Source organism: Leptonychotes weddellii, chromosome 13, assembly GCF_054177405.1.
Source record: "Leptonychotes weddellii isolate Sample4059 chromosome 13, ASM5417740v2, whole genome shotgun sequence".
Taxonomy (NCBI): Eukaryota; Metazoa; Chordata; class Mammalia; order Carnivora; family Phocidae; genus Leptonychotes; species Leptonychotes weddellii.
This window is the reverse complement of record NC_138381.1, coordinates 25,144,792-25,157,046: the sequence shown is the minus strand read 5'-3', so window position 1 is coordinate 25,157,046 and position 12,255 is coordinate 25,144,792. Positions and strand designations below refer to the sequence as shown.

General features: G+C 43.5%; 1 protein-coding gene across 4 annotated transcripts in view; it reads left to right on the top strand.

The window, feature by feature from the left end:
* The first annotated feature begins 276 nt into the window (after window positions 1-276).
* The window catches only part of ARK2N (arkadia (RNF111) N-terminal like PKA signaling regulator 2N), an 83,252-nt gene continuing 71,273 nt past the window's right edge, over window positions 277-12,255 (top strand). For 2 of the 4 annotated variants that reach the window (XM_081801318.1, XM_081801319.1), the window contains exon 1: window positions 734-1,025. The gene's annotated coding sequence lies outside the window, so the exon portion shown is untranslated. Of the gene's footprint in view, window positions 414-733; window positions 1,026-12,255 lie in introns of those variants that run through there. The other 2 variants (XM_081801320.1, XM_081801321.1) reach the window with 2 other exon arrangements.

The following is a 12,255-nucleotide window of genomic DNA, read 5'->3' as shown; positions in this document are numbered from 1 at the left end:
CTCCAGGGCCCGCGTACAGCACGTTTCTTTCAATCACAGACCTAAAGGAAGGGCCTCGAAAACTCAGAGTACCCGGGTGCGTCACCCTGCCCACGGTGAAGTGCAAATGAGAGGAGTGACTCTGCAGAGGTGGAATTTGGGGCGTTTGCAGCGCGCGGAGGGGCGGAGCGGGCTCTCCCCCACTGACCCTGACTCACCAGCAGGTGGCGGTCTATCTGCCAGGCCTGCAAGGTAACCGACCAAAAACTTGAACGGGATGTTGATGCCACTGCAAGAGACTAGCACAGCCGAGTCTCCTCGAGCCGAGCTGTCGGCATCCGCGAAAAAGTGGGGAGAGAAGAGAGCGGACCCCCTGCTGGAGTCACTCAAGGATTCAGACACTACGAGCTTCATTCGGGAAGGCTTCAGAAGGGGTGAGTACCGAGAAGCGCACGGAAAACGGAGTGTTGTCCTTCTCTTAGGGCATTGTCCTTAGCTTGCACTGACTGATTTCCGACCCTCTGGGAAGGACAGGTCTGGAAGGGAGCTGCCTGATCAGATGGATGGAGCGCGGGAAAGAAGCCGGGGAAGCTGGTGCCTGCGCGCCAGGCACTCTGCAGCGGGAGGAGCGCCTGTTCCCTTCCGCCAGATGGCGCTCTCTGGCTTTCCCTCGGCCTCCCGCTCGAGTCCCTGGAGGCTGCCGCCGTAGCGGCCGCTCTAGCCGACCCGTGCGGGCTCTGTGGTTCCGGGCGGAAGTGAGGCGCCGAGCGGAACGGCCTCTGGTGACATTTTCTCCGGGCGGCGCGGACGAGTGAAGGGACTTAGTGGTGGAGGCTGTGGAGGTGGCGAGATTCGCTTTAGCCTCGGCGGGGCTTTGACCGCGACCCTCAGCTCGCCGCCGGGGCTTGTGCTGAGGTGGAGAAGGCGGCGGTGGCCGTCGCGCCCCGAGTCACCGCGGCCCGGGGAGTCCCGGTCTGGGAGTCGGTGCGTGCCCCGACGGGGCGCGCGGAGCGGGCGAGGAGGTACAGAGCTGCCGCGGAGCGCAGGTGAGTCGGGAAGGTGCGCAGGGCTGGGGCCCGGCTGCCGGTCGAGCGGTGGGACCAGGCTGCGTCTCGGGGAGGGGTCGAGCTGGGTTGGAGGGGTGCGGGCCGCGGGTGTGGGCTCTGCGGCGCCCGGGCTCCGGGGTCGTGACGGGCCCGGCCGGCGGGCGCAGAGTGTTTGCGCCCGGACTTGGCGGGAGGCACGGCCCGGGTGGGGGCTCCCGGCAGGAGCGGAATCGCTGGACGCCTTGTTCGTCCGCCCGCCGGTGACCCTCGGGTCCTCCCGGCCCGGCCGAGCTGGCGGGCGGAGCTTCCTCTCCCCTTCCCCGGGTCGCGGGTCCCTTTCTCGGGGGGCTGCGAGGAGGCTGGTGTTGCCGCTGCCCATGGGCCGCGCGGGGGAGCGGCTTTTCGGCCCTGGAGTTGTCTTCACGCAACTTTCCGGCGCCCCGGCCCGCGGGAGAAGCGGCGGCGGTGGCCCTGCCAACTCTGCCAGCTCCGCGAGCCGGGATCTGGCGCCGACACCTGCCCCTGCTCCCAGGAGCCCAGGCGGCCGCCCCAGTGCCGTGGCCTAAGAGGAGGGAGAAAAGGCTTCCTTTGGCTGGCGCCGCTTGCCTCTCGGCGCTTCCTCTACTTTCGGTCGGCCGACGCAGCCGGGCGATGGGAGGCATGTGTCAGCCTCCAAAATTGACCTCTTCTGGAGCGTTTGTCAACTTTATGTAGAAAATCGGCGAAGATGTAAACTGACGGGCGCGAAGTTAAAGATCGTTGCCTTCTTTGACTTTTCCCGGGGGGTTTTCACTTCTCTCCAGTAGCACTTCATGCTTTGTAATTTATTTCTTATAGCACCGATCTCAGTTTATGGTTGGGGCTGCAGCCCCCACGAGAAACCGCAGGTCATTCATTCTCTCTTTTAAGTCCTCCTCTCCGCTGTCGCAGAATAGAGGCTCGCAGGTTGAACGAATGAACCTCTCTCTCTACTTGTTCTTCCAGATCGAACCGCCCGAGCAGTTTATGCTTAATGTGCTTTTCATTTCTTGACTGAGCTTTTGCTTTCTGAATCCATCCACCCAGTAGGATGAAAATCTCACTGATGATGCTTTGTCAAGGTTGGACCTCTTAATTACAAATACATCTGGCAGTTTTGCTTAGGCTATTATTGTGTAGTGTCGTTGGGCACATGCTAACAGTTTGAATCACTCCCTTTCTTCTCCTGGGATATTTTAAGGATGGAGGCTGTTAACTTTCTAATGTAGTTTTGCTGATCCAGGCAATCTGGATTCCTCCATTAAGAGCATTGCCTTTTGGTTTAACAAGCATTTTTAGAGGCCTACAATTGATAGTTATTACCTGATGTCCTGAGGAGTCAAAACGCTGACCGTTTGTTAGTGGGAAGTGTAATATTTTGGGTGTCTAATCTGGCCAATGGGATGCTTAGTTTAGTGCTTTATGCACAGTAGGTGCTCAGTAAATAAAAAATTGAGTTAAATTTTAGTTCAGGAAACTAAGATGGAATTTACTGCAATGACCTATGCTGCTTTCAAAAGAATCTTAGTGAAATTTCATGCAGTTCCATTGAGAAATAAAAATATTTTTAGCCATTTTTATTTATTTATTAGAGATTTTATTTATTTATTTGACACAGAGAGAGAGAGCAGAAGTAAGCAGAGCAGCAGGCAGAGGGAGACGGAGAAGCAGGCTCTCCAGCGAGCAGGGAGCAGGAGCTGACATGGGACTCGATCCCAGGACTCTGGGATCATGACCTGAGCAGCCCTTAACTGGCTGAGCCACCCAGATGCCCCTATTTTTAGCCATTTTTAAATCAGAGTGCTTTTCAATATCACTGTACTGTTAAAACTTCAAACTATACTTATTTTTCATAACATTAACATTTTGTAGGTGTAAACTTCAATATAGGTGTATACAACATGGAAGGCAGAGAGAAATTTCCAGGTAATTATACCTAAAGCATCAGCTAAATGATTTCTTAATGAAAATATTTTTGTGAAAAAGACATCTGACATCTTTTTGTGAAAAAGAAGTGGAGCTGGAAGCTTTCCCCAGTGCTAGCTTCATATTACGTTCACAGTGTAGTTATTACATTACTAATTTAGTTTATATTACTATTAAATGCATTTATAAAAGTGTTCTAATGCTCTTGGTCTTATACTCTTTGTGATTAACCCAAGATCTGATATTAAAGATAAATTCAGCTTAAATTTTAATTTAATGCAGTTCTGTTGGAACTGAGTGCTCAGTATATGTCCTTCAAAGATTTTATTTTGTAAGTGACAATGGTACCTTAAGTACCATACAGTCTACTGTATGACTAGTAACTTCTCCAAGCTCGTGTAACTTGTAAACTTATTATTCAAGGAGTTGTTTTGCTGGGATCCTCAATCTTACGGTTTTGTTCCGACGTCTGCATGAGTAAACTTGATGTATGTGAAATTAGAATGGTTTTGTTACTGTTTTATCTTTCTTTTTAAAGTTTGGAACAGGTATATAGTAGAGACCCAAACCCTATGTTTGTAAGTTTGGCAAATCATCGTAGACCTTCCTAATTTTCCTGCATGTAACTAGGGATGTGAAAACAAATGTATATTCATGCTTACATGCTTACAATTGACAGTACTTGAGAAAACCTGTAAAAGATTAAAAATGTGGTACTTTTTTTTTTTTTAAAGATTTTATTTATTTGAGAGAGAGAGAGTCAGTGAGCATGAGCGGGGGAGGGGCAGAGGGAGAAGCAGACTCCCCGCTGAGCAGGGAGCCTGATGGCTGGATCCCAGGATCTGGACCCTGGGATCATGACCTGAGGTGAGGGTAGATACTTAACCGACTGAGCCACCCAGGCGTCCCAAAATTATGCTACTTTTAAAATTTTATTTTATTATTATTATTTTTTAAAGATTTTGTTTATTTATTTGAGAGAGAGAATGAGAGGGGGGAGGGTCAGAGGGAGAAGCAGACTCCCTGCTGAGCAGGGAGCCCGATGTGGGACTCCATCCCAGGACTCCAGGATCATGGCCTGAGCCGAAGGCAGTCGCTCAACCAACTGAGCCATCCAGGCGCCCCTAAAATTTTTATTTTTTAAGTAAATGTTACACCCAACATGGGGCTCAAACACGATCCTGAGATCGAGTCACATGCCCTATGGATTGAGCCAGCCAGGTGCCCCTCACAATGTGCTATTAATGTGTTTTCTTTTGAACCATACTGATTACAGTATTCTGTATTATTTTAGGAAAGAATCTGGGGCCAAAGAAATTTTCTTGGATAGCTGTAGTAAAAATGAAATAGACATATTAGTAGTTGGGGAAGAGCTATTGAAAACTTTGAGGAAACAGAGGACAGCACATTAGGTAGAACCTCTTCTCACAGCACTAATTTATTGGTTGCTTACTGTGTGCCCCTAGTGCCCTGGTTGCTAGAGATACGCTGGTGAATAGGACTGACAAGGTCCTGATGCTGAAAGAACATTTAAATCTGACTCTGAGATGAGTTTCCAGGTGGGCATTCCGGCTAGGTAGCAGCTTACCCAAAGTCATGAGGATCAATCTTGACTGGCTAAGTGTGGCCAGTGCCTTGAGTTTACAGAGGGATGGGTTGTGAAGGTACCTTAGTCTGCTAAAGTGTTACTTTCTTTCAGGGGAAAAAAGCTGAGGTGGAATATGAAGGATGTGATAGGCATTCCTTTTGAAAGATTTTCTTCATCCTTATGTTCAATGAGTAGAAATGTTGCTGGTTTAATTTTATTATTATTATTATTATTTTAGAGAGAGCAAGCGAGTGAGCGAGCGGAGAGGGGCAGAGGGAGAAGGGGAGAGAGAGAATCGTAAGCAGGCTCAGTGTGGGGCGTGACAGTGACGCTGGGCTCAATCCCAGGACCCTGAGATCATGACCTGAGCCGAAATCCAGAGTCAGACACTCATTCGACTGAGCCACCCAGGTGCCCCACTGATTTTCATTTTTTATTTTAGGTTGATTCTTATTTGTCAGACTGATAGTTCTTTTTCTTTAGTTTTTAAATTCCAGTCTTAAATTTAAATTTGATTGTTGTCATGAAACTTTTCTAAATCCTTTTAAGGTTTATCTTTAATTGTACCTATACTCCTTGCTCTTTCAGGGCTCATGATAGATAGGGGAAATAGTGTTTTCTGATTGTGTGTGGGCAGCCTCTCAGCACAAGTGGGATTGATGTTCAGTTTTCACACTCAGCCTACAGATCCTTGTAAAAGGAAGGAGCAGGGTGAAACTAAGAAGTATTTTATATTCCTTCTATATTTCTGGGCTAAGGGAGGAAATGTGTGTTGTATATATTATACATATTTTTCATAACATATTAGTAGCAGATGATAATAGTAAACATGGTTTAAAAATAACATAAAATAACCAGCATACTCAGATTTGATGATTGTCTTGTTTAGGATTTGTGGCTTTATAGTGTTCATTTTAAGTTTTGTTTCTGTTCTCTTTCATGTCTTCATTTAAAACAGGGACCTCTGATTCTGTCACTTAATAGCCGAAAGATAGATGGTATAAATCCTAATTTATTAATTTGACTTGATTCAATTTTAAAACTACCTGGATGGTTATTTTCTAGTTAAGATTAATTAAAAGTAGAAATTTACCACAGAACTGACTTATTTGTATGTGGGGGTGTTTATACCTGGTTAAATCAGAAGCCCATTTACTGAGTACTTAGGTGCCAGGTGGGGATGGGTAGAAAGAGAAAAGAAACAATTTCTGCATAAGGTACTCAAATCTAGTGAGCCAGATGACCTCTAAGTTTCTTTCCTGCCCTAAAATGTGAAGAAAAGTAGGCTATAGCAGAAAAAGTACTGTATAGCAAAGTGTAGTATGGAGTTAGTCTTTTCCTTTATAAAATAATTTTATTTTTTATTTTTTTTTAAAGATTTTATTTATTTATTTGACAGAGAGACACAGTTAGAGAGGGAACACAAGGAGGGAAGTGGGAGAGGGAGAAGCAGGCCTCCTGCTGAGCAGGGAGCCTGATGCGGGGCTCGATCCCAGGACCCTGGGATCAGGACCTTAGCTGAAGGCAGATGCTTAACGACTGAGCCACCCAGGCGCCCCTAAAATCATTTCAAATAAGGTATTGGAGAATGACATTTTTCTTCCTCCTTGCCCCCCCCATGACATTTTTCTTTTCTTTTTTTTTTTGTTTTTTTAAGATTTTATTTATTTGAGAGAGAGAGAGAATGAGAGAGAGAGCATGGGGGGGGGGGGTCAGAGGGAGAAGTAGACTCCCCACCGAGCAGGGAGCCTGACGTGGGACTCAATCCCGGGACTCCAGGATCATGACCTCAGCCGAAGGCAGTCGCTTAACCAACTGAGCCACCCAGGCGCCTGACATTTTTCTTAAATAGGTCTCTAAGTGTGAAAGAAAATGATTGGAGACTTGAGTGTTCTTTTTTGTACTGCCAGTTCATTTATAAAATACATTTTCCTCTGCCTGGAATTCAAGTCCATGTATTAGTAAATTAGTTTTGATTGTTCAAAGAGCAAGAAAAGGAAATCTTTTAAAATTTATAGCAGTCATTCCTAAGACTAGGCTTGTCCTTAGGTAATCTAGAGTTTTAAGTTTTCATTAGTGTGGTAAACATTAGGGAAACAAGATACCGACCAAAGTGTCCAGAAGTTATTTTATACTGAGTTGTCTGGTTTAAAAAAAAAAAAAAACTTTTATGATGTTCTGAGTCAGCATTTTGCTAGATGCCTTATAATTAGGGAAAGGTATTGTTGGGGATAGGGAAGTTGGGTGTGGACTAAAACTCTGGGAAAACAGGACTGTTTTCCTTTCTGTATTAAGAACAAAAACCTCATGTGGTTAAGATTTTAAGTGGTATCCTGTCTGCCCTAGTTTTAACCTAGCATAGAAGCATAGTTTATTCTTACATCAGTGCTTTATCATCAAGGGTTTCCCATTACTTTATTACACTACAGTCCATCATATAATTGCTATGTTAGGTTTTTGGCATCATTTATCTTGGGGACCTCAGGTCCTAGCATGTGGTGACCCATCTTTATCCCATCTTTATGTGTACTATATTCTGAGGGAGATAGAAATGGCCAGAGCAGAGATCTTGGAGGAAATCTAGAACCTGTGTTTTAAAGTATCCTTGATTTATACTGATGGTGCTTTTGAGTACTTAGAGGGTCTCACATCAGCCATAGTGCATTCTTTCCTTTTGGTACTTCCTTGGCTCTTGATGCTGGTTTATTCACAGTCTGAGGCTGGGCCAGATACATGTCAGTAGTGGTAGTATCTGCAACATGAAGTGATTTGAGCAGTCATTATCACTCTTGGCCTATTTATAGAGCTTGTATCAGTGGAGAAAAGGTTGGCTGGCAAGCAAGCAAAGCCGCTCTCTTCCCGTGGTTGCAGTCTCACAATTTATATTTCAGTCTGGGTGGGCCAAATCCATTCAGCTGCATTAATTTTTAGTGTTCCTTTTCTGTACTCCAGTCTTTCAGCACTGCAGTTTCTTAGTCAACTTCACTCATGAAGGAAAAAACCCAAATAACTATTATCACACTGAAAATAATTAGCAATAATTCCTTACTGTCATATGATATTTAGTGTTCAGATTGATCCATTGTCTCTTAAATGTATTTTTACTGAACCAAAAAAGGTCTGTGTATTGTTTGGTAATCTAAAGGTTCCCCCTACATTTTTTCCCCTGGCAAATTGTTGAAGAAACAGTTTTCCCCATTTGAATTTGTCAGTTACATTCCTGTGGTGGTTTTAAACATGTTCCTCTGTCCCCTTGGTCTCTTGTTATTTGGTATTAGGTTTAGAGGCTTGATCAGATTCAGTTTCTATGATGTATATTGGTTGTTTTTTTTTTTTTTTTAAGATTTTGTTTGAGAGCCAGGGGGAGCAGGAGTGGGAGAGGGAGAAGCAGACTCCTCACTGAGCAGGGAGCCGGATGTGAGGCTCAGTTGTAGCATCCTGAGATCATGACCCAAGCCGAAGGCACTTAACCAACTGAGCCACCCAGGCACCCCTGTAATGTATATTGTTTCTCTCCTTTTTCTTTGAAGGGGCAAAAATATACCTTATCGATGATGTTGAGTAATTGCATCAGGAGGCACATAACATTTGGTTCTCTGTGGTGTTAGCAGCTGTTGATACTCATTGCTGAGCTGCATTACTTACTTACTCCTGATTCCTCACTCTGAATGCCTTTCATCATTCCCAGTTCTGAGGCTTTTATACTGAACCTTGTGTATAGCCTTTTCAATCTCTCCCTTTTGAGAGCTAAGGGAAGGGATGAGTTGCTGTGGAGAAGAGGGCTATTTCCGCTACATTGTAATATTATAGGGGGTTTATTTCAGTCCTGATCTTTGGTTCCTGCACTGTTCATATTATCCATGCTACCTACCCCTCTCCGGGGAAAAACTAACTCCAAATCCAACAAATAATCAAAAAGAAGTCCTTTGGCAGCAAAATTTGTTTTGAGATATTGGTGCTTACTAAGATAAAAGTACTGTTGTCATTAAAGTAGGTTAGTGGGCACCTGTGGGGCTGAGTTAAGCTTCTGCCGTTGGCTCGGGTCATGATTCCAGGGTCCAGGGATCGAGTCCTGCATGGGGCTCCCTGCTCAGCGGGAGTCTGCTTCTCCCTCTGCCCCCTCCCCCACTCGTGCTCACGTGCTCTCTCTCTCAAAAATAAATGAAATCTTAAAAAAAAATGAAGTGTGTATATATAAAAATTAGAAAAAAAGGTTAATTTTTCTATTTCAAAAGATTTGGCAACATCACTGTTATAGACATAATGGACTCTTCCTAGAACTGAACATCTGGGGAGATGGGGCTTTGTGTGACTTTCAGTAAGATAATGCTGCTTTTACCTTATTTGTGTTATGTTGCCTAAGAAATTTAGTTTCGTAGTGTCTGATTTTTGCATCTTTATGCATAAGTTCACAGCATTTATATACAGTATTCTAACTAAGGAAATAGATTTACTAGGTTATTAGCAGTGGTGTCTGTTTTTGTCTTACGTTTTTATGTGGAAAGATAAAGGAGAGTTACACTGTCAGAAATCATGTTGACTCTGTGTAATGGAATACGTTTTTATATACAAGTTGATAGTGCTGTTAAGCAAACAAGGGGTTTCATTAGTGGTCTTGGTGATTTTTTTTTTTTTAAAGATTTTATTTATTTATTTGAGAGAGAGAATGAGAGACAGAGAGCACGAGAGGGAAGAGAGTCAGAGGGAGAAGCAGACCCCCCGCCGAGCAGGGAGCCCGATATGGGACTCGATCCCGGGACTCCAGGATCATGGCCTGAGCCGAAGGCAGTCGCCCAACCAATTGAGCCACCCAGGCGCCCTGTCTTGGTGATTTTTAAAAACGATTCAGTTCATCAGTTTAACAAATATTTATTAAATATTATGTATTAGGGAAAAACCATTCTATATTAGGAACTGTGAATGAACTGAAGACGATTAATATAATCCCTGTTTTCAAAGGAGATTGCAATATAATGGGGCTGAAGGGGGTGAGTAAAAACATTTGCACAAGTAACTGGTTTCTTTTTTTTTGCTTTCTTCATAATGTGCTGTTTCCCTCCTCCCCCGTGTTTAAGGTTAACTCTTAATTTCTTGGGCTTAAATTTTCTCAGTCATTGCTGTGTGTGTGTTTTTTTTTTGCTTTAAAAATCACTCTCATAGCAGTGTATGTGTTGTGTGCCACAGTCAGAAAAATCAGGTAATAATTAGTAGGTGCTAATTTTTTTGGATGATTTATATTGTGATTCTCTCCCACCGTTAGATTGTCATATTATCTGTTCTGATACCCAACTTGCCTGACACTGTAGAGTCACTTTATAATGTTTGACAGTTGCCTACACCAGCAGGAAGTTGGCATACAGAACTGTTTGAAAGCCCTGCTTCATTCTAGTTTTATTTTCTTGGGTTGCAATTTGTCTCTTGGTCTCTGTCTTCTGTTCATGTTTTTATTTTAAAAAGTAAAACCATGCAAAACTTCAAAACACCTTAATGTGGGTCTTTTTTTTTTTTTTTTTTAAGTTTTTAGGTGTAGGGTAGGCTAAGTTTGGCAAAGAACTTAGAAAGTGGTTTTAAAGACCCATAATTGATTGTCATGGATTTTGCTTTTTTTTAATCTCGGTCCCAATTATTAGGAAAGTTACTACTACTTAAAGTGAGTTAGTAGAATATGCAAGCTATAATCTATTTTATATCTTAACTGTCTTGGAGGCAGAAATTTCTATTCTCTTAGAGTTAAGCTGCATTGTTGTTGGTGGTCTCATGATTTTTTTTTTTTTTAAGTTCCATTCATATAAGAAGTGTTTTTACAACAGCGTAGAAGCAGTCCAGTTGCTTTGATTTTTAGCGCTAGGAGAGTGCATCATTTTTGAATCATAGATTCAGTAATAAATGCATAGTTGAGAGGTGCCTGGCTGGCTCTGTCGGTAGAGCATGTGACTTGATCTCAGGGTTATAAGTTAGAGCCCCATGTTGGGTATAGCAATTACTTAAAAATAATTTTTTTTTAATAGAACAGCCTCTTTTATTTATTTTTTTTTAGGGGGAAGGGGCAGAGGGAGGGGGGAGAGAGAACCTTAAGCAGGCTCCTTGCCCAGTGTGGAGCCCCACGTGGGTCTTGATCTTATAACCCTGAGGTCGTGACCTGAGCTGAAATCAAGAGTTGGATGCTTAACCAACTGAGCCACTTGGTTACCCCCAAAATAAAAAGTCCTTAAAAAAACCCAAAAACAAACACCTGAACAAACACATATAACTGAATATTTAAACTGTAAGCCAGCTAATAATTTTTGGATTTCAAAGCTAAACCAATTAAAAAAATAACTAAAAAATTTGTTTAGACTGCTGTGAGGCTATTTGGATAGCACTTCCCTCGCTTAATAACTCCTTCCCTCCTCTATATGGCATAGTTTTTACTTTTTTTTAAAGATTGTATTTATTTGACAGCGAGAGAGGGATTCCACAAGCAGCGGGAGTGGGAGAGGGAGAAGCAGGCTTCCCGCGGAGCAGGGAGCCCGATGCGGGGCTCGATCCCAGGACCCTGGGATCATGACCCGAGCTGAAGGCAGACGCTTAACGACTGAGCCACCCAGGCGCCCCTTTACTTTTTTTTTTAACGATTCTATTTTTATTTATTTGAGAGAGAGAGGGAGAGCCCATAGGGAGAAGTAGACTCCCTACTGAGCAGAGAGCCTGATGTGGGGCTTGATCCCAGGACCCTGAGATCATGACCTGAGCCGAAGGCAGATGCTTAACCGACTGAGCCACCCAGATGCCCCAGCATAGTTTTTACTTTTATTGATTAATTGTACGGTATGCCTTGGGCATGGTTTTAAGTAAGTGCAGTATGGAAAAATATACTGCTTGTGTGGTTTCTATAAAGTGAATAAAAACAATGGATATTTGTTTTTAGGGAAAGTTATCAGAGTAGCCCTGTTTTACTTTCTTAAGTGTAAAATGTAGATATATTTTGATTTACACAAAATATATATATATATTTTTTGGTTAAAGTTTATAATTTTTTTCTTATTAATCTCTACAGCCAATGTGGGACTTGAACCCATGACTCCAAGATAAAGAGTTGCACCCTCGGGGCGCCTGGGTGGCTTAGTTGGTTAAGCATCTGCCTTTGGCTCAGGTCATGATCCCAGAGTTCTGGGATCAAGCCCCGCGTTGGGCTCCTTGCTCAGCGGGAGCCTGCTTCTCCCTCTCCCTCTGCCTGCCGCTTCCCCTGATTGAGCATGCGCGCTCTCTCTGTCAAATAAAATCTTAAAAAAAAAAAAAAATTGCACATTCTTCCAGCTGAACCAGCCAGGTGCCCCACAAAACATGTATTCTTTTTTTTTTTTTTTAAGATTTTATTTATTTATTTGAGAGAGAGAATGAGATAGAGAGAGAGAGCATGAGACGGGGGAGGGTCAGAGGGAGAAGCAGACTCCCTGCCGAGTAGGGAGCCCGATGTGGGACTCGATCCTGGGACTCCAGGATCATGACCTGAGCCGAAGGCAGTTGCTTAACCAACTGAGCCACCCAGGCGCCCCCAAAACATGTATTCTTGTATAATTGTGGGTGAAACCAAATTATGAAGTGGCTTAGTATTTATTTAAACATTAATAGCTTATATTAATTGAGCCATAGATTTAAACAAGGAAAAAATGGCATGTTATTTGCATTTCCTGTAGCTGATATTGAAAAAATATTTGT